The 27,082-nt window shown below is 38.0% G+C and overlaps 1 long non-coding RNA gene across 1 annotated transcript in view; it reads right to left on the reverse strand.

Annotated features, from left to right (window-relative positions):
- LOC310903340 overlaps positions 1-24,484 on the reverse strand; it is a 36,366-nt gene extending 11,882 nt beyond the window's left edge. The window contains exons 1-2 of the long non-coding RNA XR_014587468.1: positions 24,429-24,484; positions 10,604-10,734 (exon numbers count right to left, since the gene is read on the reverse strand). This is a non-coding gene — a long non-coding RNA (uncharacterized lncRNA). The remainder of the gene's footprint in view (positions 1-10,603; positions 10,735-24,428) is intronic.
- Between the last annotated feature and the right edge of the window lie 2,598 nt (positions 24,485-27,082).

A 27,082-nucleotide genomic window follows, 5' to 3' on the forward strand; every position in this document is an offset into this window, starting at 1 on the left:
GCTCCCATACTTTAGGGGTATTTTATTTGATTTTTGGTGTTCTCCTTCTGTGCTGTAGCTGCTAAATAAATAAGCATTTCTACTTCATTTTTCTAAAGTGGTCTTAGTGCCTTGGCTTTTTTTTTTTTCCAGTGAAGGTGGGGGGTGTGGGGTAGTAGTAATTCATGACATTAAAGTCAGTGTTTCTTACTAGTGGTAGCCTTATTTTGGTGTCTACCATATGTATGCATACATCACTCGGGATGCTGTTTCTGTACTGCAGAGCAGAAGCCCCAAAAAGCATCTTGCAAAATTAAATGGTGAGAAAAATGCAGTCCTTCACGATTCCTCTCTGTTCTAACCATTATAACAACTTGAGAGAGCAGAAAAGACATTCCAACATGTGGCTATAGGTGCATGACTCTTCTTCAGCCAGCTGGCCAGAGGGTAAATGGCAAGAGAAATAGGTGTCTATCTTTCCTCCCTAGGAGTGAGCATGATTCATGGAAGAAGAATATTTTCCTACTCACCAGCATGCTGAGGCTTTACTGTGAAATTACCTCTTTAGTTTTCCTCTTCCCTTCAGTGTTAATTCAGGGATATAAAACTCAACGCTCTGGATCACTTTTTACTGAAGCAATTTCAGCTTCTCTTCCGGATTTTCAGGGAAAAACACAGCATTACATTCAACAAATCCTCAGGCAAAACAGTGAACCTGATTCTGCAGAGAAACATTCTTGGCGTGGTCAGGAATATCTGCACAAAGAGGGAGGTGGGTTAAACTGCAGAGGAAGTCCTTCATCAATAGTGTCAAAGGACTGTACTAAACTAAATCTCTGAAGGGAGGATGGATTAATAATCCAAATAATCCATTTACAGGGAGAAAGGTGAGATAACAGAGCGAACACCCAATAAAATTAACAATCAGGATCACCACAGCTTCAGTTCTGTATTCATCCCTACCAGTGGAGAGCCACGCTTGACCAGAATCTCTTCCCTTCCTGTGGTACTTTATATATTTATGGCTACAGGAGGAACAACCTATCAGAATTTCTGTCAGTCAGTCAAGTCGTTCAGAAAATGTTGTTGCTTCTAGCTTGTTTATTTTTTTCCTATCAACATGCATCTTTACCAAATAGGGCAGCTAAGAGTTAATGTGATAGAAAACAAATTACAAATGGCACAGAACAGTGTTGAAAACAGACTGTCACCTTCCATATGTTTTTGAGAATAACCTGTCTTTCTGACACAACTTTATGGCTGCTTTCTGTTGGGGGGAATAATACAATGCAGAAATACACTGTTGGAAAATGGCAGATTCCAATGCCTTTCTCAAAAAAAAAAAAAAAAATTTCCACAAATAATTGCACCAAATTCAACAAGAGCGTATTCCATTCCTGATGGACAGGAATACATAAAGAACCACAGCATTTCTATATGAAACAGATGTTCCATGAACTGGCCATGATGAATTTTGACTATATGACTGCATCTGTATTTTGGAAACAATTAGCCAGAAGCAATTATTTATTTTATCAGCTCTTTAGGGGGTTCTCATGTAATCATAGAACTTGCAGAGCTGAAAAAGGAGGATTTTCCTGCTTCAGTTGGACCAAGAAATAAAATGCAAATCAATGATAGCGAGTTTAAATAAAATTTGTACGATCTGATTTCATCCATCATTTTCTTTCTTTCTTGTTAAGATAAAAATATTACATGCTCTCAAACACTCGGGAGATCTCAAAATATATTTAGTAGTCACACCAGTATACTGGAATCAGGAGAATGCAAATAAATCCCATCCTTCATTGCCTCATGCTTTCCACTCCTCTAATTTGCAGTGGTAAATTTGAAATCTGAATAGTCTCATTTTTCAGAAAGCACTGAGCACTCCCCAGTGTCTTCTGCAGCCACTGGAACATGCAGCTGTGACATTCAACACCTATGTAAATCTGGGTTGAGTTATCTGTAGTGAGACAACTAATGCAGCTGAGAAAAAGAGTTGCTTTGCCCTCTCACAAGGGAATAAAATCTCTGTAGTGGTCTGCTGGTGCTGTTAGAGGTAACTGAACAACATTACAATAATGTAAGCAGCCTTAGGAATAAGCTAAAAGTCATTAGGAGGTTGGTTTTCAGAGTATATCAGGAGATGATATATGGCACCATCATGCATTCAGGAAATCACATTCAGGTTTTATAAACCACAAATGCAAATAAGGCCTGGCAAGCTTTATGATGTGAACACATGAATAGATTTAGCATATGTAAGCCACTGTGTAGCTCAACTGGAGAATTAATGTTGTCCAGAAGAGATGCCAATGTAGTAAGAAGTTTTGGAGCAAAGTGGTGTGAGCACAGCCTGGGACATTAATGTCAAATTTTCTAATCTCACATATCTGAAACAAGAACCAAGAAACATCTTATAGAAATGTCTCACCCATGCTATTGAAAATAGACATAATTTTGCAGGATATCTATAGCTGCACAAAAGAACCTGCTGTTGCTTGTTATTAAGTTATCTGGCTGCTTAGATATGGGCTACAGTCCCTGGATGGTTGCTTTGAGCACACCCAGTTTGGAAACAATAAGCATCACTTTTCAGGAAACTAGCAAGGTTTAGACGTTAACTGTTCAAGTATGCATTAAAAGAATATTTTGTTTCAGAGTTGAACTCAAACCACCCATTTGTGCTTTAAATAATCACCTCTTTTCTCCTATTCTTTCACAAGCAGCTTTGGAGCACACAAGCAGACTGGGGATCTGGTCGCACTCTCCCCATTGAAACAGTTACCAGACATCTGTGCTGAATCCCGATTCACCGGGTACTGCATGCTGCCAGACTTGTGCCCTCAAACCACTCCAGCATGGCTTCTGCTTTCACTCCTCTCTCGTTTTCTGGCACAAAACCTTTTACAGGAATGGGGCTCTGGGGCCCAGGTGTTGTAGGTACACAGGACAGGCAAATATCTGAAATACACCTCATCCTGAATGCCAGGCATGAATGCGCTGCCTCACAGCTCAGAGGGTAATGAAAACTGAAGACACAAAGGGATTTTGCACTAGATTTCTGAAAAATCCAAGCCGAGCTGACAAGCTAAGCACTTCTCTATCAACAAAGACTGTTCGGGATTTACAAACTAGCTGTCCCTCTTGAAGAGTCTGATTTATTTGGTGTGCTTTGAGCAACTTTAATGCAAGTTGCTCAAAGCACACCAAAGCCAAGTTTTTATTCACAGCCATGGCACTTTGCATATTACCCAAGTAGTGAATTTGCTTAGAAAGTTGTAGACCTGGATTCCAGGCTTTTCCCTGATGAGGAAGGCTAAAACCGCAGCTCACACCTCCCATGGGAGAATGCAGGAGAGATGGGGCCAGGCAGAGGCTACAAGAAGCACAACCCTGGATCTGACTGGAAGAGACATGGGATGCAGTTTCTGCTCGCTGACGTGTTCAAACATCTAGCATTAGATAGCATATGTATTTTTTATATATGAGAAAGCCAGAAATAATCAAGGACAGAGACTGGGACTAGGTATACATTGCTCTTGGCCAAACTCCATAACCATTAGCTTAGACAATGATGCCAGTCCTCTTGGCAGACCTTATTTGCAATGTGCTGATACAATTACATTTCAGGGCTGCAGCAGCTTGAATGCCACTAGGTACGTGCGTCTATACCACCTCTCCACAGCACAGCTCAGACACTTTCCTCTTCTATTGAAGCCACTCAGTACAAACTATCTTACAGCTCCCTGGGTCAGAGATAATATTACGGATTGTTACCTATAACTTAAGTAACTATTGCTTCACTATTATTATGCATTTCTAAACTGGAACTGTATATATCCTTGATATCCATGGCACTATCCCCACCTGGAGCAGGAATCCTTCCCTTTTAATTCCAAGGATGTTCCATGATTACAGCAAGCATCCATTTAGCAGGAAAACCACCCCTCTGTTTCAAGTAATTACACTGTAGAAAAAGAAAAATAAAACTAAGAATCCCCAACCCAGGAATGAATACCCCATTGCCATAAGGATTTTTGAGCAAAGATGATTTGACAAGGAATAGTAAAATGTTATGATTCATCTGCCCATGTCTTTATTAACACACCTCACCCTCCTTATGATGTGGTGAGATTGGCTAGACGGCTGGATTTCCAGGTCAGCACCCTAAGGATCAGGGAGCATGCAAGAGGCAGCAAGTCATTGCCTCATCCCTTTGGGCTGGATGGGAACTTCGGAGCACAAAGCCCTCCAACTACAGCAAAGGCCTAAGGACCCACAAGGCTTGTTGAAGTGGCTCGGAGCATAGTAGCTTTTATGAATCCCATCCTTGAGCATCTGGAAACAATTTAGGAGACACAAGGTATTGATTCTATGGGATATCAGGGCACACAAGAGTTAGATACCTGAACACCAAACATTAAACATCGTACATCTCATTAGGGACTTAGCCCTCAGTTTTTCTCTGCACAGTCTCCTATCTTACTGAATCACTTTGAGCACAGGTGCATTTAAATCATCAAGGCACTTGGATTTTATAGGGATGAAGAAGCACCTAAAACTCAAGTATCAAAGACAACTAGATGATCTCCTTGGAGAACATGAATCTGTTTTAGCTAGTTCTCAAGATGAGAAACTTGCACAACAATAGTCATGAGTTGTTATTTCAAGGGTTAACCACCATGCAATTTGTACTAGTGGAAATTTCAGACACTTACAAATAGAAAGGAGATAGAGTAGTGCAACACTAAACGTAGGTAACCACAGTTTCCACAATAAATACCTTTTTTTTTTTTTTAAACATTAGTCTGTCTTTGATTCACAGTCCACAAAAGTCAGATCATTTCCAAACAAGTCTGCTACATTGAATGTGCAGTTTCTAAAAATTGCTGTTATGGCTACATTACTATTGTGCAGCAACTGTTGTTTGCACACCAAATTAGAGATCCATTTCCAAAATCAGGGTCAAATTTACAAACTCACATACAGAGCATTGTATCTTATTGTAACAGGATTTTTTTCTTCCCACTCTCCTGTTTAAAGTAAAGTGAAAATCCATTTTATCTTCAGCAAACCTGAAATATAATTTTAACTAATAAAACCCCCATAAACATAGCCACTTTCATTATGTATGACTGCAACTGTCATACATAGATAATAACACTTGGCATGACTGGCAGCAGCAAGGTAACCATGGACACTGTTCTTATGAAGAAGAGATAAATTACTTCCCAGTAATTTGGAGATGCTTCCTCTCAAAGGGGAAAGTGAAATATATATATATATATATATATATTTACAGATACATTCCCTTGTCCAGTGTCATAGTAGTCATAGTAGTAACATTAATGTTGTTATAGTTTAACAGTGGTGCTTGGAAACACCAGTCTGATGTCAGGGCTGCTGAGGTCAGAGCACTACCTGAACAGAAACAGTGGTTCTTGTCATCATAGCCCAGATTTGCAACAACAGCAACAAAAGTCAAACAAGTAGGAGAAATTTCGTTTTAACCTATTTTTCAGATAAAACAAGAGAGGCACAAGATGGCAAATCTTTAACTAGGATAAATCAGTATAGCCTCATGGACTTTCTGTCTCTGGCTTGACTCTTTCTGTGTATCTACTAAGCACAGTAAGGGTCATCAAAAAGCATTGGACAAGTCAGTCCTGCACAAGCTAAAGTACATTCATGTCCTCACTAATCCTTTGCATTAGATATAAGTTTTGAATACATATTACAAATAAGAGTTTCTATAAAGAGTGATCATAGAGCAGAATATTTTATTGACATTTTGATTGTCTATAAAAACCTTACAACGAGTTCTGGAATTCCAGCAAATTGCATCCCTTACAGAACAAATCAGTTTTATCTGTACATTTTCCTAGCCAGATTGCTTTCTGTTCTCTTTGCATGGGTGTCGTAAACCGGTATTTGAGTTGACCCAACTCAAACCAGCTGTTGTTTTTCTTGTTTAAATTATTTTTCTTTCACGCCCTGCTTATGCCCTGTGCGTTTCTCCATACTGACAGCTTTGCCAGAATAAATCTTCGCTGTTCAGCCAAATGTGAAAAGAGCCTGCAAAAAAAGGCTAGCATCCTTTTCTGGTTAGGCATGCCTAGCCTAGACTGCAAAGCCCTGACTAGTGTGTCAGACTGTTTTCACATCTCTAATTCTTTGTTACCAAAAGGTATCTTTGAATTATTAGGTTATATACTTGTAAATAACAATTATATGTGTGTATATATATATATATATATATATACACTGATGCTACAAAACAAACCTGTATGTGGCACTATGTATATAATTTTCCTTAAATGTGTACAGCATCATCTAGTCTCAGGCCCAGACAATTTAAAGGAATCTCCAAGATTTTCTGGCTTACCCACATCTGGACAAATTAAAAATGATACAAAAGTTCCAAAAGTCAATAAACCCGTGGCTCGCTGTGGTCCACAGAGCACTTCCTAGCACTTGTTTTGAAGTGGTATCTCTTGTAGTGGTGCGTGGTGAGAGTTGCAATTTGTGCTTACGCCTGGAAATGAAGATCTGTGGAAGAGTTATGATCTCTACTGCCAAGAGAATGTTTTAATTTCTGGCATTACAGTCTCTTGAAAGTTCCTAACCTAGCCTGAAGATGGAGAGAGAGGGCTATGGTTGATGCACGCTTGCTGGTGTTCCCTAGAGTGCCTGAACTTCATGCAAAACTCAGCACTACAGTTTTCACAGATAAAGCAGGATGCAGACTGATAGTGTGGTCTGGCATATGCATAACTGAACAAATATGCCTAAAGACACATTTTAGTCTTAGCCATACAGCTGTAACTTGGGAATATGTTTTTGAACCTCTGTGTATGTTGACTGGGATGATGCTAGACATGGAACTTCTTAAAGAATATGAACTTCTAAGTCTTGATGCCATTGAATGAAGAAATTGACAAAACAAAGCTATATTCTTCTGCCAAGTGACGTCACCCCACTGTTTTTATAGCCCTGAAAGTCTGCTCAGTATTTCTGAGACTTCTGTCATTTCTAAAGCCAGAGTCAGGTGGCTGAGACACGCATATTAAAATAAGCACCTAACTTTATTTCCCCTTTTCTGATCACTTATAGTTTTGATCACGAATATTGATCCAACAAAACAATCATCAGAAAAAAGGAAAGAGATTTTTAAAAAACCATTGTAAAGGATTTATATACTAAACCTTCAAATGATTTTTTTTTTCAAAAGAACTAAGTGATTAAACAAGTATTTATGTTGAGAGAGATAATAAGCTATAAGTATCAGTGTAAGTATTTTTATCCAAAAAAAAAAAATATATATATATATATAAGGAATGATTACACTGTAGGTAAGAGAAAAAAAAATTGAACTCAATGTGTTTACAGGCAAAGCCCATAGATAAGTAAAAAGCCCTGCTTGTTGAACTTTTTTTTTTTGTTATACTCAGAGAAAAAAAAAATACTGGAAAGCACTGCTCTGAACGGAGAACTTAAGGCTTCCCTGAAGTTAACAGAAGTTCTCCTGCTTGAATCAGAAATTCATCTTGCAAACACCAAGATGACTGCATCTTCAGTCAGTCCAGTATTTTGTTACCATTTCACTATATGCATAGGCTTCACAAACACAAGAGGATGACTATGCTTATGTGCTTCTTCTACTATCACAGTTATTGCATAGCTTTGGCTCTGTAAAGATGAATGTTATTTGTCCAGACATTTTGTAATAAAGCATGTGACATAATAAATCATCTCAGATTATATAAGAAAACATTAAATTACATCATAAAGAACATCTGATAAGAAGAAACATCTGGTTTCTTCTTACTGATATTTCTCAGTATACACAGAATGCAGATACTTCCTTTATGTTTTAATTAACACCTCACTACAAGTACCTGTGTAAGCATAGGTAAGCATAATACCTCAAAAGTCAAGAGGCCCTCGGGAGGATGGCGAGAGAAACCCCATCCATTCAGACCCCATCTCCCTTGCCAAATAGGACGGTACCTGGACAGTAACTTGTTTGATATGGGCAAATCAGCAAATGGGCAAATTAAACACTGACGTGACATTGAAATCTGCTCTGAGCTCTTTATGTTTTTCTACCTTTGTGTGCTCATTAGCAAGTGCATCCTTGTCCTTGTCCTCTGCCAGAGCTTTGTTCCCATAAAAAAAACAACTCCTGCTGTAACAGGGCTCAGGAAACAGAGATCACACTCCTTTGTCTTCGAAAACTAATGTTCAAAGTGAAAAATAACAGGAAAGCCAGAAGTAGCAAAAGAAAAACAACACTTCGTGCAAATGCAGTCTGTGGAATTCACTGCCACAGGACATCAGTAACTGAAATATTGCTGATAGTTTCACTGCTTACACAACGTGCAAGCAAAAGCTAATCAGAATTCATGTCATGCGATGTAAGATCTCAGAAAATGAACTTTCTGTATTTTCCATATTGTGATGATATGTGCACCACTCTGTGTGAGACAGCTGCTTACCCTGAAGTGCTCTGCAGCGGTTATCTTCTAAAGATGTCACCAGGTTACCACTTTGAATAGGCGCAATTGTTCCTGCTGCTCTGATCCACTGTTCTCCAAAGACACACCATCAATATAGGTTGTAAATTTCAAATGTTTGTTTCTAAATTTTTGCTTTAATTTCCACTAATATGTTTATGCTCCATCCCAGAACTTACCAGCACTTTGTACTGCACAACTTTAATGCTTTGGGTTTTTGGAAATACATTTCAAAGTATATGGAAGTACCATTGCCAATAATACATTATGAAACATTAATGCAACTATCAGTTTAAGAATCAGGAAAAAAAGATGTGTTTTTTTCGTTTATTTGTTGTAAGTTTCACTAATTCACTTATATGTACCATTAGAAAGAATAACATCGCTTCCAGCACCTTTTAACAAAATGACTTACAAGTTCATTCTTTTAGTTCTCACTAATTAAAAAAAAAGGGGGGGGGGGGGGGTCAAAAATGAGGAAAATGAGGAAAATTATGGTTTACATTTTCTTTATTGTCATCAAAAGACTTTTGTTTAGGTAATTTTATTCTCTTAAACTGAACTTTAAGATGTGGTTGGTTTTCTCTCTCTGCTCCCATATTTTTTTCCCCGGTTCAGATCATATATTTCCTCCTTCTACTTCAAGTTTGCTTTTTCCTAGGTACAGCTTTGTTCAGCAGCAAGTAGGCAGTCATTCTTGTTTCTTTACTCCCTTTACACCACCACCACCACCACCCTTCTCAATTATATTCAGTATTTTGCAGATATAAATTAAACACCTTAGGTGAGTTGAGACACTATTCATAAGATCCTTCAGCCCACCCCCACCCCAATAACAATAATCAGAGACAAGGTGTCCTTGTTCTTTCCTTGCTACCAGAACATTCAGGATTGACAACTCTATATGGAATTGCTCAGTTAATCACACATGTTCTGGTGGAAATTATTACCTTTATTACAAAGCCGTGTATAGATAGAACTAAATGCTCATCTTTGCAATAAAGAATGTGCTCTTGTGTAAAATAATTACTCCATTATCAGATGTGCTTTAAGTATTGTGAAGTTGCTAGTCATTTTTTCCTATTCTGTGAAGATTATAAAAAAAGAACTTGAATTTCCAAAGTACAGGATTTAAGACTATCAATTATTTCCTTCATGGGTCCCTCCCCTTCCGAAAGCGAGTAATCTCTTCTGAAGAAGGTGTCATTCTTATGACAACAGAGGGATTGCAATATCACACGTTCAGTGAGAACATTAGACCTGATTCAAAGTCCAAAAAATTCGAAGTACGTGAAAAATATCCTATTAACATCAGTAAGCTGTTCATCAGATCCTCTGAATAAAAGCTTCCCCTCACTTAATGTCCTGCTGATAGCTGTCAGGCCCTCGAAAGTTTTGACATTCTGGTTCTAGTTACACCAGCTCTCACTTTTCTGCTCATCTTTACTAGTTAAGTCTATTCAAGTCCTTCCTTCCTTCAGAAGCATGGTTAGTAAAGCTTAATTTTTGGCTATTTACTTTAGTTTGTTAAAATGATAAGCATCATAGGGACCATGCCTACAGTAATACCAAAACAAAGTCTTATCCCTTTTTTGATACGTAAATTTTTGAAACCAAAGAGTTTTCCCCCATGCCTTGCAATCCATGTGATACTAAAACTTGAAAGAAATGACTGTTTTGTAATTATTATTTCCTGCAAAAGACAACCATTAAAATGACTTACAACTCTGAATATTATATGTAGCTGAACTCATTTACGCCTTCAGAAACATCAGGAAGTTCTTTGATTCGATAAACACTTTTGAGAACTGATGGGCTAAACAAGACTTCCCTGCCAGGTGTCCTCTTTTATGAAATAAAGCGTCACAGGAGCAAGTCAAGAAAAAAACAAAATTAAGACACTTATGAGCACCAGGTGTACACAGAAGAGAAATGAATATCACAGGCAAGTACACAAAACAGGAAATCCAGGCAGGAAAATGACAGTTAATAACAGACTTTTCAAGTACAGCAGATAAAGGAAAGAAAAAAGAATAACATATGCAAGATATCAGGCACAGTGTCTTACATCCACTCCCCCACAATCCAATCCAACTACTTACACTTTGTTGCATCCAGAACCATCAGAGTAAAGGTTATTGATTTAGAAATGGAAGCTATACTGGAGTCACAGCTGAAAACGGAGCAGCACCGGAAAATACCCCAGTTCCACTGAGTACTGAATATTTATCCCCTAGAAGAAAAAAAAAAAAAGGCCCTATTCAAGACTAGCCCCAAACCCACAAACTGTCCATCCTCTTTGCTAAAAGACAACAAACATCAATAATTCAACCTGCACAACCCAAATTTGAAATGCAATAATTCAACCTGCATAACCCAAATTTGAAATATTTTCTCTGCCTTTGCCCAAAAAGAATTAGAATAAGAGATGCACAGTGATTTCCATTAGGGACTAATTTTTGATTTACTACTATCACACATTTCTCAGTAATACTGCTGCAAGCTTCTCCCACAACCCTCACACTCATAGCAGCACCACAGAAATGCCATCAAAGTTAGGGGAAAATAGGTAACAGCAGCTAAACCCAGTAAAGCTAAGCTATAAAAGCAGCAAAAGCTATAGCATTCATCCCCCCATTTCCACTCCTAAAAGAGGTTGTTGACCTTGCCAGTGTGCTGGATTAGTCCACGCTATCATGGCTGGACTGTTCCCTGTTCTTGGTTTCCTGGTGCTAAGCAGAGGTGCAATGCAATATTTTGGCATGGCACTGCAGTCAGCAGGAAACACTTCCGTGTTTTGGAGCTGGAGTTCTTTCTTTTCTGGCCACATTGGCTATAGCATTTTCTGGATGGTCACCATTACTTTGAAGGACACAATGTATTTTCATCCCAGAAGAATGCATTCTGCTCCTCCAGCTCATTAATGCCAATCTCTTCTACAATAAATAAACTCAGTAGCTGGTCTTCACTGGCCTCTCCTGGATGATTTATGTCATCAGCTTGCAATAAGTCATGCTGAAGTTTCCCTGCCCTAGATTCACTCCAACATTGTAACTAGTTTGGTGACTTCTTTCCAGTCTTTCAAATCCATTATTCAGCAACCTGGTGCTGATAGTGCACTTTCAGCCAGGTTGCTTTCATCTTTCATTTTATTAAATGCAAATTGGATTTGAAAATGAAGGCGGACACTGCTGTAATCATACTGGCACATAACAGTGTTATTCAGCTGTCAACAGAATCCAGCCTAAATAGATCATGGCACAAGAAAGAAATTGTATCAATGACTGCTTTGTTTGTATTTAAATATTACATCAAACCTATACTGTCACAGGGGACAAAAAGTGAGCGCAAGTTGCAAACATAGCATTCTTATTTTACATCCTTTCTCTTTTACCTTTCTCCTGCTCCTTAGCAAATCCAAGGGGATTTCTTATAGAGAGAAATTTGTGCATCGTTTGCCAAAAAGGTAGCAGGATGATAATATACCATACAGCACCAGTGCCACAAGGTCCCCCTTTATATTACTGGTTTAGATAAACTAATTAACTAAAATATGAAGAGCATGCTTTACACATAAATAGCCTTAAATTCCAAGGGGTTAAAAATATATCAATAGAAAATACTACACACAGGTACTTGCCATTGATATTGATTTGCCAGTCAATACCTTATTTATAATAGATAACATGATCTGTTTTTATCAAAGTAACTATTAATTATTAATCCATTATATTGACCATTTCTGAACTGTATGTGATCATATCCTTAACATAAAATATGAGCCAGCTGTGGCATAAATTTCATGCACACTCTGTTGATGGAAGCCCTCTCTGACAGATATATCATGGGGCATCAAGCTGTGCTTGTGTTTGCCCCTGACTTCATTCCCTGAACAAGTCACCTCACTTCTCTGTGTGTACTCCTTCCCCACTCTAAGAACACAAAAAAATTGTTAAGTTGAAAATGTACCTATTATCAGGTGTTTTTCTAAAATTCAATTCCTAGAATTGTGTGATCATGTAAAAGATTTAATTTAACAAGCAGGCACTATGTGTCTTACTCACTTGTTTAACTCTATTTTTGATTTTAAAAAATGCTAGGTTATAATAAAATTCCTTCTAGTTTACAGGAGCGTATGGGAAAATATTTCTTTCTACTCAGTGATATTTTAAACTTTAAAATATCAGTGAGTGCTAACCAATTTTTTTTAAATTACTTCAATAAGGCCTGTTTTCTGAATTGGTTGTTATTTTTTCCTATCCTTGCTAACATTTTAATATTAAGGAACATGTCAATACCCACTATTTTTTGTTATTAATATGTAAATATGCTGAGGCTTTACTTACACAGGGCAGTAGATAGGTGGTTAACTGTATTTTATTTTATTTTGGAAAGGAGTGGTTATTCCCTACAAGGAGGAGGTAGTGCAGCTGCAATCCCTCCAAAGAACAAACTCAGCTCTCTGAAATGTCTTGGCACAAGACATAACATTTAGCACAGTCATAGATGGGGAGGAAAAAAAAAAAAAAAACTTGTATTTTTCTGTAAGTGATCGCATTTTAATAACAAGTGACAATGCAGTAAATAAAACCTCTGCAGACATAAAACTCTGAGGTTACTCTGTCCATCTGTTCCTTTTGCCTTTAGCTCCAGAAGCCAAATCTTCTTTTGCTAAGCTCAGACATCCTAAGTGGTTCTCTCAGCTGGGTAGTGCTGTCTCCAGCTAAGTCCCCATGTCTGTGTATTTTAGCCATTTTTCTTACTGAGAGTTTAAATGGAAAAGTCAGACTGGGAAAGTGGTAGAACCAGAGCCCTGTACTGAACATCACTGTGTGATGGGAGGGTTGATCATCTGGCCTGAGGTCTGGCAAGATGCACCCAATGCTTTGGGTATGGAGTCAGAATCGTTCCTGACAGGTCTCATTTATTCCGTACTTCTGCACAAGCACCAAGTCTGTTGTCAAGCATCTAAATGTCTAATTTCAATTGCAGCAAGCAGCTTTCTCACCCACTGAAGAGCTCTAATTTTGTGCACTCACCACTTACTGCAAATGCTGTCAGAAATGGAAATGAGCAAGTGGGAGAAATACTTAAATCTTGCCACTCTTTTAGTGAAATTAAAAAAGCGGAAAGGAGTAAATAATCCTGTTGATGCAATCAACCTTTTGTCTTGCCTCTATCCTAGCCAAGACAGAAAACTCAGCTGTGCAGCCCAATCATGCCAGTCCCTCGTACCCAAAGGGTTTCAGAGGTGATCACTCCCCTACGCCAGGCCACTGATTCCTCCGTTCCCCTGCATGAGTTCCCTGAGATAACTGAAATCAGGTTTCCTCCCTCTGCTGGAGAAAAGTTCAGTGAGATTATAGAAATATTCAGCATGAAGCCAAGTCCTGCAAATTGCCCTTGGACTCCAGTTACTTTAAACCTCCAGGAGATGAAGAACTTTATCAAAATGCCCACACAAGTTCTCACACACACCCACACTGACAGTACTGGGGGAGTTGGACTCCAGTGTTCAGCAGTTCAAGGATCTTCTGTGTTTCAGGTGGAAAGTGAGGAAGTAATAGTGCTCTGTATATGTGTATGCATATATTTATATATATTCACATGTGCTTTCATTTGAAAAAAGAAAAAAAAGTCTTATTAATTTGAGCAAATTCTAACCTGAAATTCTTCAGGATTTCTGTGTGCTGTGTTCACTAATTATATACATATATAGTATGCTTTCTGCCAGACTCTATATTCCACATCACAGAGAGCCTCAGAGAATTTCAGCATCACAAGAAAAACTTATGAATATCTCTAATAAGGATTCTAATACTTGTATACTCTGGCAGATGGAGGTAAAACATCTTTCCTTTTCAAAATAATTCTCAAATACACTTCAATGACACAAATCACTCAACCCACGATCCCTTAATTGTGCCAAGGATTTCTTCACTCATACTGCAATATTTGGGGCTGACCTAATGAGCAATACCTACTTTCCCAGCTTATTTACATCAGACAGAGCTCTGCTGTGATTTAAATCATGAGTCTGCAGCAGAGGGCACTATGAAAGCACCATATGCCACAGTCCTGCACAGAAAGAGCTGGAAAGGGTGAAGGGACATCCCATCCAGGGGGCATGGGTTGCTTATCTCATTTCCCCTCCTGGAAAAGTGACAGTAGGAAAGGTGGTTCCTCCTCTGAGCAGTCATCCAGGAGGGATGCTGCTTTATCACACCATGTTCCTAACAACTACTGAGTCTTTACTGCACAGCTGCTGTTGATGAGACCTTGTTCCAAGTGAGACGTCTCATGAGCTGGTTAACAATTAGCAAAAGGAGGCCATCTCTCTGGACACTGCAGCTGGCAGCACTGCTGAGAAGATGAACAGAGAGCAATGAAACTGGGAGTTGGGAATCAAAGCACATGCTACTAGCAAAAGACACATGCCTATACCACAGGTGATCAACCCGTGGATAGACTTGGTCCATAAAGTCTTCTTGGGACTTTGCTGGCTTAACTTTCAAAAAAGTCCCAGGGACAGACAACACTGTTAAAATATAGGTTTTGTAATCACTGATTTTCATTTAGAATCTGAAGGCATCTCCCCCCTACTTTACTTTTCTGCACTATCAGATATTCCTGAACACCCTACAAAGAGGCTAGGCCCACAGTGCTGAGACATTAACAGCAGTGCTCTTCAGCCAGCATCTATCAACAGCTCCTTGCAGGAGGAACAAACCCTGTCTCTCTCCCTCTGCACAAGTACTTTACTTTTAAAGAACAATTTTAGAAAGCAAGTGAACCATTGAAGAACCATTAAAAGAATTAAGTTATCCATAAGCAGCATTAAAATGACACAATAAGAAACACTCAATATTATTAGAAAAGTCAGTTATGTGCGGACAGAGGCTGGCTGACAAATGAGAAAAATGTTTGTTTGTTGGAAATGATCTACCACTGTCCTACAGCCAATTGTACCAGATGGTGGGGCTGTTTTTTTGGAAATATACCTCTTCTAGAACCAAAAAAGCCCAGTTATTCGCCCATGGTCCTATAAACTAAGCAAAGCTGTGTCTGGACAGTGCTGTTGGCTGATGGTTTGCATTAAGGAAGCACTAAATGAAAGTTCCTGGGTTCTTCAGGAAATATCTGGAGTTATGAGGAAGCATCACCACCACCACCACCACTCCCCCAAAAAGGGAAATGGAGTAATTCTGAATGTGGATCACAATACAGAAAAGATCATATTCAACTTTCCATGTCTGTGATGGAAAATACATTTGATTTGCATAGGCAGGCTTTGCTTTTAATTCAATGGCTTTGGTCTTTTTTCCAGAACAGCAGCAGAAAGATAAAGAGCTACACAACATAGAAAACTACCTTGCAGAGAGTAGGTCCGTTGGATGATAACCATGGAAAGGATGTTGATTCTTGGTTTGAAGTACTATTTAACAATAGCTAATAGTGTTCTTAACTCTGGTACCGTGATGGTATTTAATCAATGGATTTCAAAGAGCTTTTCTACAATATAGAGTATGAAAGAACTTTCCAAAACAAATAGGCATTAAATATTCATCCAGGGAAAACTCTGACTGCAGTTATTAGTCTGCAAAAGCCCTCCCAACCCGCAGAACTCATCATGATCCTCATAGCACTCTCATGGCATCACAGCTAATCCTGCTGTCTGTCACACAAGGATTAATGACCCAGTTAATGACCAGCAGCAGAGCAGCTCCATTCTGAACAACAGACCAGGATAAGCTTCCAACAACAGCAATCTAGCTGACAGTATCTTCAGGTACAGAATAAATTTCTGGGAATATTTTTTTCTGCACACAGAGAATAAACTTTCTCTGACCACAAGATGGCCCTCATAGTATGTTTTTCTGTGCTAAAGCATAAAAAGTTTTTGCTGTTTTATTATTCATATCTTGTAATGTTCTGGCTTCGTGGGTTTTTGTTTGTTTGTTTGAAGTAACGTTTATTTTAGCATAGGTACCTTTTGTTAGCAGAAGACAAAATGAGAAGCCTGAGTCTGTCAGATTAACTCACAGCCCCTGGGTGAGTGACATTGCCCCAGGCTGAGTTTGTGCCTATGCTGCCTCAGGACATGGGACCTCACGCTCTGGGCCCAGCACTGTCCCAGGTGCACATTATCATTACCCCTCCACACAGCCACACATCCCACAGTGTCACCCTTGCACACTTATGGCCAGTGTGAGAGAGTCAGCTGTGTGTGTTTGGAGAAATGTCTTCCCAGCCCTGTAGGATGCTTTGCAGTTCCTGATTGTTGCTGTTTGCACAAGAATCCTTGGTATGCCTTCTGGAGGCACATTCTACCTGGCATTGCTTCAGCTGATTTTTCCCCTCAACAAAAATCATGCACACGTGCGTGTGCACACACACACACACACACACACAGAATCATTGCAGATTTCAGTCAAAAACATTTAGAACAGTTGATTGTTTCTAATTTCACACTGGGGGGGTATACTTTAGGATTCCTCTGTTTCCCATTGCCAGAAAACAAGCTGAAGGTCATTCCTTCTTTTCTAGATGCCTAGGGTTTAACAGGGGTCTGCACACTGGGGGCTGAGGATGCCAAATGTTTTGCACAATAAGTCACTGTGAAGTATTTCTAGAGGAATTTATGCCACCGCACTGCCTCTGCTGCTTGGTTGCATGGGCAGGTGTGTCAAACATAAAGCTTTGGCTTTATCTGCTCTTCATTATTTCCCAGCCATCTGTTAAGAGGCAAAATAAATGGGCTTAGTCTCTGGATGCAAAATTAAGCAATAAAGGTGGGAAGAAAATTTTATGTAAAACTATTAACCAAGATTAATACCAGTGTGAGTCTATTTGATTATCTTCGTGAATTACACTGCCCAAACCAGACAATAAAGTAAAAAATGAAATAGAAAAAATAGTGTTACATTGGGAGGAATAAAAATAAAAAAATAAAGAGTTGCCAAATAATTTTTAAATAGTTTTAAAAAGAAAAGATGCAATTAAATAATTCAGGCTGTCTTGAGACAAGTATCCATAAAAATAGCAGTATCAAGAAACAAATACATGTTCTTTAAAATGTTTTTGTTTTTTTTTTTCCCTTAGGGGAAAAAAAACCTTTCAAATTTCAGTTTTATAAGATGGAATTCAGTTTTCTTTGTAAAAGTGGGATGACCTGAAAGAGCAACTTGCTCAGGGAACCTATTACTAGCTCTGTATAAGGCATGATTTTCACCCATTGGTTGAATTCTGATGTTTTTATCACAGGTCTTCTACTGACATGAAGGAAGCTATAGCAACAGAGAACCACAGGGGAGAATCAGAGAAGGAGGAGTCTGGTGAATGTATTCGGAGTTGCTGGTCAGGAGTCCTTGGCTATCTCATATCACCAATGAAAAAGCCTGCATCAACTGTGAGGTTATGGCATGTGAAGAGTTAACATTAAAACCTTGGAGGTATCTGCATCTCTCTATGAAAAAAGTAACTTTTTCAATATTCCAGCAGCATCTACACTAATCAGTTATTTCTCTACTCTATGCCTTAAAACTGCAGCCATATAACTTCACTGTAGCCCTAAAACCATTTTCTGTTTCACTGAGTATTAGACTTTTGTTGCTTCGGTAAATCTGTTATTTTACAGTGCTGTCAGAGTTCCTGGCTAGTGGCACACACAAGTTTTGCTCTTGCTTTGGAGCTACCAGACCATCAGAATGGATTATGCACTTTTCTGGGAGCATAATTTGACCACTTATTACTGGTAATGAAACAGAAATAAAGAACATTATTTGGCTTCCAGGGTCAGAAAAAAAAATGAATTTGCTAGCAGTTACAGGAAAAACAGCATTCTTTTTCATTTATACATTGAACATGCTTCCCTTTAGTTCCTGGCACACAATTTCAATAGACCCCTGAAGCACATTCAAGATTGAAATTAGCCCTTAATGTAGATCAACCATGGGGAGCAGGGAACACTTTGGTTTCAATATTTCAAAGATACGTTTCCTAAATTTCAATAAATGTCCTTACTCCCTTTCCAGACTAACTTTCAGGGTTCTCACACTAACCTGTTTAGCCTCTCCTCAGACAGTGATTGAAGAAAACATATCTTTTTTCTTGGTGAATATTTGATTCAACAGGCTTTTTGGACAATTTCCTTTGCCATGCACTTCAGGCAAAACCCTGTGGAGCTCAGGGTGCAAGGATTCATTCAACTGTCTGTTATCTAGAACAAGAAAATCTAGACCTATTTAAACACGAAGGCCTTAAGTCTTTAATCAAAAATGTGTGACATACACTTTTACCCAGAGCAGTGTTGGGTACCAGAGCAATCCAGCTGGCACCTTGCTTCCAGCGCCAACATTGTTTTACCATCTGGCACTGAAATTATGCAGAGGTAACAACCTGTTTTGCAGAAGACACCTGTTTTCTGGGAGCACTGGTAATTCAACAGCTTAATTCACAGCAGTCCATAAAAACTTAAAATGAAACTCAGCAAACAGCTTTGTCTAATTCTGGATGGATGGCTGTAGTTTTACCATTTCTTGCATTATTTCTACATAAAACCGTAAGCTGAAACTCGTGGTGGGGCCGCTTGCTGTTGCCCTAAGCCCTCACATAAGCTGTCTTTTCAAAAAGCATTCAAGTAGAGCAGCAAGTCCCCACTTTTATGGGGTGTTTTAGGCACTAGTTTCCCTTTGTGCATGCGTTCCTAACCAATACGTGTGTGTTACAATGTCAGTCCCAGCAGGCTGGTTTTCCTCCACCTAAAGCATTCTTTTCTTTTTCCAAGTTATACCTTTTTGTGGTAAACTCCCTGATGTCAACCAATGTGTCACCTATCACACATGCTGGAAATCAGCCCTCCTCCCTGCTCAGTATACATTAGCATGTATTCAATTCTACTAGTTTCTAGCTTGGAGATAATACAAAAAAAAGAGTCCATTCACCCCTGCTCCTCAAGGTGCAGAGAGGAAGCACTTGATAAGAACATCTCAGCCCCAAACATTTCAAGGTGACAGGCCAGTTACTGCTTCTTTTTTTCTTTTTTCTCTTCTAAACATTTTAAGGAGGGCTACAGGTCAGATTCACATTAAGGTCTTTTTCTTTGGAAATGCTCCGATTCTCACAGGAAGCACAATGGTTCATACAACTTAATTTTACCTCTAAAAATTAACAAGTAAATGATCACAGAATACCTGAATAGCTTTTCAGTGATCAAACCAAGCCTTTCAGTAGACAGTGTCTAACTTATGCAGCTTTCTTTTGTGTGTGAAAAATCCCATTTTCCTTTGTTCATTTAACTGAAAAAGTCACCAGTTCCAGGTTGTTACTGAGGCTGTTATTATGTGCTTTAGGTTTAGAGCAGTGCTCTTAATCCTGTGAAGTTAACCTACTGCAAAAAGCTTTCCCATTTTCCTAGGAAGCACCAAACAAATTATGAGGACAAAGAAAAACAAATGTTCAACAGGCCAGAGACAGGAATGTCATGGATTTTAAGTTTTTGACTTTCATTGATGTCAAATCTTTTTTAAGAAAAAAATAAGAGAGGCTTATACAATCCAGGTGGCAATATGTTCAGATAGAGTAGAAGAGACCCACAATTAAAGTACTGCTCTGCTCACTTTAGTACTGGAATGTCATTCTTTCCTATGCTGTATAGTTGTCCCCATTAGAGGAACTTTGGCATCTCACTCTGTTCTCTGAAAATTGTGGACTATTCCTAAGACTTTCCATGGAAAATATGCTCAAAACTGATGTGTGTACACATTAAATGAAGCTATATAAGCGCAAAAAATATTCCAAAAAACTAATAATAAGAAAAAGGGGGCAGATATTTTGGCATGCTGAATGCTTTTAATTGAAAATTTGGCAAAAACAAGAACAACAAAAAAAAAAGTACAGTTCCAGATGATTCTGTTCTTCCTAAATCTTGTCTGGGAGTGAGCCAACATGAAAAGGAAATTAGAAAAGCAATGTGACTACATATTTCCCACAATACAGGTCACAATAAAAATGAATGAATTTCCTGATATTAGATGTTCAGTCCCATTCCTTGCTGCACCCTGAATATGTAAATTCCTCCCAGGATGGAAGAGGGGATAAAGAAGATTCCACAGAGCCTTACCCACTGCCAAAAAGAACATCAAAAAAAAAAAAACCCCAAAACAGATATGAGAAAATAAAAAATAAAATGTGTTTTATTTTTGAAACACATCTTGTTAGGGTTCATTTGGTTTTTTTTTTTTTTTTGTCAAATGTATCCCTTGGGTTTTGAAGAACAGAGATATCAGTAAAAATTATATATTGTTAACATTATTTAAAAATTAATTTCTGTATCTCAAGTTGTTCTGTCATCTTTTCCTCTATGGCAATATAGAAGTGGTAGATCAACATGATCAGCATTTCTAAGGTGTAGTCATTTGCTAGTTATTCTACAAGAGGCATATGACTACATCTTTCTTAGTTAACATTAGGAGAACTGTATGTATTGAAGTAAATGTACAGTAACTTAACAGAAATAGACATATTTAATGCAAATACACTATATGCAACTCCCATATATACTGGTATTTATATACCTACAATGTGTTTTAAAATATTTTTAGCTCTGGATAGACTATTCAGCTGGGCTTTATTCCTTTTTCAGGAAGTAAAATAACTTCACTGAAATGTTTACAGACATGCAAAAACTTTATACGTTATAGGGAAAAAAAAATCACGTTCTAGTGGATTTTACTCTTATATACTCTACACTTACAGGGCAGTGTCCCACTATTCAGTCTGTTTGACCGTATTTAAGAGGTTCATTTATGTCAGTCAACAAGAGAGAGAGATCTGGATGCTCTTCAATGAATTAAAGATACAAGATCCTACTGAAACTGAAGTCACTGTTTGAACTGAAGTTCAAACATGAAACAGCATGTATATCTGAAAAGACATGACAAACTCTCTTTCCTTATTGTAAGCCTTTGAATAAAATATCAGTACTCAACTAAAAGATCTGTAGAAGTCTCTTTCCAGCCCATCATGAGCATAGCTTAAAAGCCTGTTGAACAAGCTCTCTGCCCAGCATTTACTGTCTGAAGCTACAAGAATTTTCAACAAAAAGAATGAATAAAAAATATCTAGGGCTAAATCTTAGTTTCAGATCTTCATTGCTAAACATTTTCATGAAGTTAAATCTTAGCTCTAGTGTAAGCATCGTGAAAACAGCTGTTAGACTACAGAGAGATTCATATTTTGCCATCCCCTATATGAGCTTTTATTGATAAGTACTTAAAAACTGAGTTGTCACAATTATGTGGTATTAGAAGAACACACAGTAGCAGTACTGAACTATTTATTACCAGTGAACTGATTCAATGCTTATCATTCCTTCACATGAAAATGTCCTTGATTTGTGTCCCAATTACTATTTTCTCATCACGCCATTTGAATCTATTCAGCTATGAAAATCCAGCACTTTTCTGAGACTACCCCAACACAGTCTCATCACAGAAATGCCAACTTTGGTAACCATCTGAATGTTGAATATTCATTTGATTAAGCTAACATATATTAGGCCCAAGCCCTGCATCACAGAAATCAAACTGATTTTTACAAGTGACATTAAAATTTTCATCCTGGAAGAAAATCAGAATTTGACTGTGCAAGTCCCTGTGCAACCTAATCTAACGCCAATGTTAGACCTGCTTAAACTGAGGGTTTAAGCCAAATGATCTCCAAGGTTCTTTCGTACTTAAATTATACTGTGAACCCCCAGGGAAAATAAATAAATCAGTAAGTCAGTAGGTAAAATGAAAAACTTTCACGATAACTACAGGATTGTTGAATAATATTACTAGAAACAATATTGTATAGTACAGAGACAGAAATAACAGCTGAAAAAATATTTTGTTGAATAGTAATTCACTTCAAAACTGTGAAGTGAACATCAAGGCACACGATAGCACAGGCTTCAGAAACATAAATCCCCCAACTTCTCTAAGATTTTAAAAACAGCTTGAATGTTCTACTTCAATTCTGTCCTTTCCACAGATATGAGAGAAAGGACTGTTCAAATTATGGGAATGGCTTTAAGTTTTAAACAAAAAATAAAAAAATCAACATTCTTATCCCTTTGAACTCAGGTGATATTAAAAGCACCAGGACACACAAAGCACGTCTTACTCTTAGCTGGACATCTGGATGTGCAAAAACTCAAGGGCTGAGCAGAACAATTCAGAGTTACTATGAAAGTGTAAGGAAAGAGCATGGAAACTTCTGGTTCAAATGCGTCAGACTTGGCAATTTCAATGACAATAAACAGCAATACCATAAAACACATTTCTTCAAAGAACAACATCTGAAAGCCTCAAAACAGCAAATATTAAAACATTTCCTAGCCTAAAATATTGAGCTCCAAAGTACAGCGTTAAGGTTAACTTAACCTGTCAGTATAAATGAAACTTTTTTTTCAGGAATTGCCAATGATACTTTTCACTTCCGGGAAAAAAAGGAAATAATAATCTATTGAATTCCTAAGTAATTTCATGCAAAAAGAGATAAACATAATTTGTAATCACAATCTTTGGCCTCACTTATGGATGAATCTGTATTTATAGACTGCTGCTCTGAATGGAATAGAGAGAAGAGTTAGTTCACTGAAAAATATCATTAGCTGTTGGGGCCAGCTACCGAATACAAGATGTAAAAGTCACCAAGATAGCAAGAGAGAAGTAATCTGTGCCCATCCATGCCATGTGATTCACAATTCAGATTATTTTAACACTGTCATTCCTAAAAAAGACCCATGCATTCAAATGTATTTATAAACAGCAGAGTCCCCCTCAAGTTTATGTGGGAAAAGTTATGCACCTTATTTGAATTAAACTGTGGGGAGAAAAAGAGAAAAGAAAAGTAATACCTTTGAAAATTGATTTTTTTTTTTTTTTTGGAGAACAATCACATCAGAGCAGGAGACAGCTCTGCCTGTGTCCCACAGCAGCTCACACTGACTTCAGAGGAAAAATTGAGCGATGCTACACTACACAGCCTATTCTCTATGAATGTTTTCTTCTTCAGGTCCTGTGTTTACTGTTACACCAGCTACCACCAGAAATGAAGGTTTAGACCTCTCCTCCATGCTTGTGTGAAAATCCTGCCATGTTGCTCACTAAGAGTGACATGCATCAAAGTATATCAAAGCAAGCATAGTTGGGTTGGGGAAAGAGGGAGGGTGAGAAGAGAGAGAGAGAAAGAACTTTGTGGAAATTCCTGACTCTATTGCGTTAATTTTTGATGTTTTGTGTATAGTTCAACTTATCTGCATTTAAGAAATATTAAGAAAAATTAAAATTATGAGATTAACTCTGAGAGGTTTGACAAGAGATTTAATAGCTGCTGAAAATGCAAGGGCTGTGGGGGGTATTGGATTCTTTGTTTCCTCCAAGATCTTCCCAAGATAATGCACAGATGCCTGGAAACTCTTTTCACTCCATCTTTATGTAAATGACAGTGTAGCAAAGAACTGGGGAATGTTCTGTCATCCTCCTTCCTGAGGATGCACATCAAATGAGATAGCTTTCCTGTTCAAAATCTATTTCTCAATTTTCAGAATTAAAGACATCTGGGTTTCCTATGTCAACTCATAACATTTTGAAACTATTTTGAAATAAATGAAAGATAATTTGCTGCTGCTGAATATTCAGACAAAGGCTAAAGAGTAATTTCATAGTAATCAGAAACAAAAGATTATTGATCTGGGGAAAAAAAATTAAAATGGATTTTTTTTTTAAAAGTCAGAATGGCTTTCAGCAGTAATACATTACTTCAGTTTCAGCAATGTTTCCAGAAAAGGTCGGCTCTCTACATAATTGGACTATTTCTGCCCAGGGCACAGAATCAGGCCGTGGTATTACAGGGTCTTATTTCTTATTTACTATTACTGACCTTCAGCACATCAGTCTGTCTGCATAGACCACGGATGCTGGCTTAGAAAGGCCTTGTGATAAGCAGGTGAAAAGGATTTTATCACATCTTAGTCTAATCCTTACTAATTAATGACAGAATAATTGGTTCAGTCTTATTGCTCATTAGATTTTGATAGGTTAAATTGGTTTATCTTCATGGCTTTATTGAATAGACCACTCCTATGAGATTAACATCCAGTCAATAAATAATACAAAGAAGTGTTTTTCTTACAGAAATTTAAAGCATGTGTGCATGGCTTTATAACACAGACTTCACAAATATTAGGCAGAAAGCCTAATTTAATCTGCATTCAGCTGGTTCTTTCAGAGATGAGCATGTGAACCTTGTTATTTTGGTTCTTTGACAGAGTGTAAGTGTCTCCAGACATAATAAATCCTACCTTCCAGTTTGCAAGTCAGTAATAAAGCACAGAACTTGGTAAATGAGCCCAGTTTCTTTACTGCAAGTCCTTTGAATCCACAGTGAAATTCTACTGGTTCAAGTTTTTCTTCCTGTATAAATTTTTACTAATTTTAGAAGTACTTACTATAACATACTGAATCACTGCCAAGACAAAGCATTGCAAGTGAAGACTTAAAAAAAAAAACACATTTTTTTTTTTCAAAATCTGTAATGAAATGCAGAAATATATTCAGATGATTAACAAGAATCAGACACAATGTTTCTTAAGGACTCAAGGCAAGCAGAATTGGAGGTTATTGGATTATCTGATGGACATCGCTATCACCGATAGTGCCTCACTTTCCTGAAAGAAAGAAGTTCTGGTTATCTAGTCTCTGTAAGAGCTGAAGAACACTGAAGCTTTCAGCCAAGAATATATACCACAATGCTGTGAGACAGACAAGATACCACCCAAGGTTCAAAATTATTACGCGTAGTCTGGAGTGAGGCATCTTTTGAGAAAGAAGAAACTAAACGGACATAATACAGCATAACTGAGTGAGTTAGCTTTGATGTCCTATGATGCCAAGGCCTGCAGCTCCTAACATAAGCACAGCCAGTATTCATAAGGTCTGTGTGAACCATTCATGTACCGAGGGAAAAAATAACCAGAACAAACAGAAAATAGTTGCTGCATATGATAGAACAGCACTACAATGGAAGTAAAGATACTTGGAAGGAGGTGTGTGTGTGTAGTTGTAGACCATTATTTCGGCATGGCACCAGATTGCCCCATCTATTACAGCATATAACAAATACTGTAACCATCCATCATGTCCACTAGAAATAATGAACACACAGTAACTAGTTAATTATAATCAATATATTATTAATTATAAGTGCACAAGTTATGCCCAATTAGCATGAAGAAATGAAAGCCACATACCACTAAAGAAAATAAGTAATCTGTTGTGTTCACACTAAGACCCAGAGTGCACACTAATATCCATCTTATGAACTTGGATCACAGCAGAACAGAAGCAAGAACTGACCATCAAGCTTCCACCTTTACAACAAAGAAGATAGTATCTGAGCACTCAGAGGGTGTATAAACACAAACATGTGGGCTCAAACTGCTGAAAGGCCACTGTATCTGCTCTATCTGTGTAATATATATATGTTTACATAAATACATATTTAGTGAAAAGTTATAGAATATCTTTCCTCTTTCTTCTGTGGCTTCTTTGGTCCTGAAGGACCTCCTACTGTAACACCTAAGAAGGAGAACTGAAAATGAAACAGGAAAGAGGTGAGAGAGCAAAGAGTGTGAAAGAGGAAATAAGAGAGAAAGTGAAATGCAGAGAAAAGAAAAAAAAAAAGACATATTTTGATGTTTTTATCATCAACTCACCATTAATCACTACAGTTTCATTTCACTCTGGTCACTAGCATAAATGATGAAGATGCTAGCTATGCAGAGGACAAGGGAGGATAGTTCATAGCTGATCAGAAGAAGCATTAGCCAGTTTAAATTTACAAAGAGGAACAAATGTACTAACTGAACCTGCATTACCAAGCACTACTGAGAAAAGGCACACAATGGAACTATTGGCACAGAGAAGCTCTCAAGAGAAATCTATGAAAATACTTGCACAAAATAGAAATCCTATTACCATAACAAGGCAAACAAAAGACAATTGTTCCATACACCTGCGTTCCACTCATCAGTTCACTGATCACACCCTCGTGATTCAATTTTGTTAGAAACCTGATGATCTCCATGGCAGCCTTTCAGTATTAAGCAGACATTTCCTGGTAAATCCTCCTCAGCCAAGTTTGTTAAAATGTTGCATTCATGCATTAGAAAGCATATGGTACAAATTTGTAATTTGAGTTTTGTGTCTTTGCCATTGCAGTTGGAGGCCACCTTTCTGCCTCCAAAGGAGACAAGAAGTAAATACAGACTCTGATTTCCTGTTGGGTTTGCCTTGTTATGGTTTTACTCATTCATTTTGTCATGTAAACACATTCACAGATGTGTCTGACAACCTGCTGTATGGCAGAAAGTCCATTATATGCTTTTCCTCAACAGTAGATTATTTGTGCTGAGGACAGCTTGTTTGGGGTGAATGCTTGCTCCTCTTCACCTACAGCACTTACAAACATTGAGGTTGGTGTGAATTTGTATCTGAAAGGCCAAGTTCCCTACCATCTGTCAACCCATGTCACCC

Source organism: Anser anser (assembly GCF_964211835.1).
Source record: "Anser anser genome assembly, chromosome: 8".
NCBI lineage: Eukaryota > Metazoa > Chordata > Aves > Anseriformes > Anatidae > Anser > Anser anser.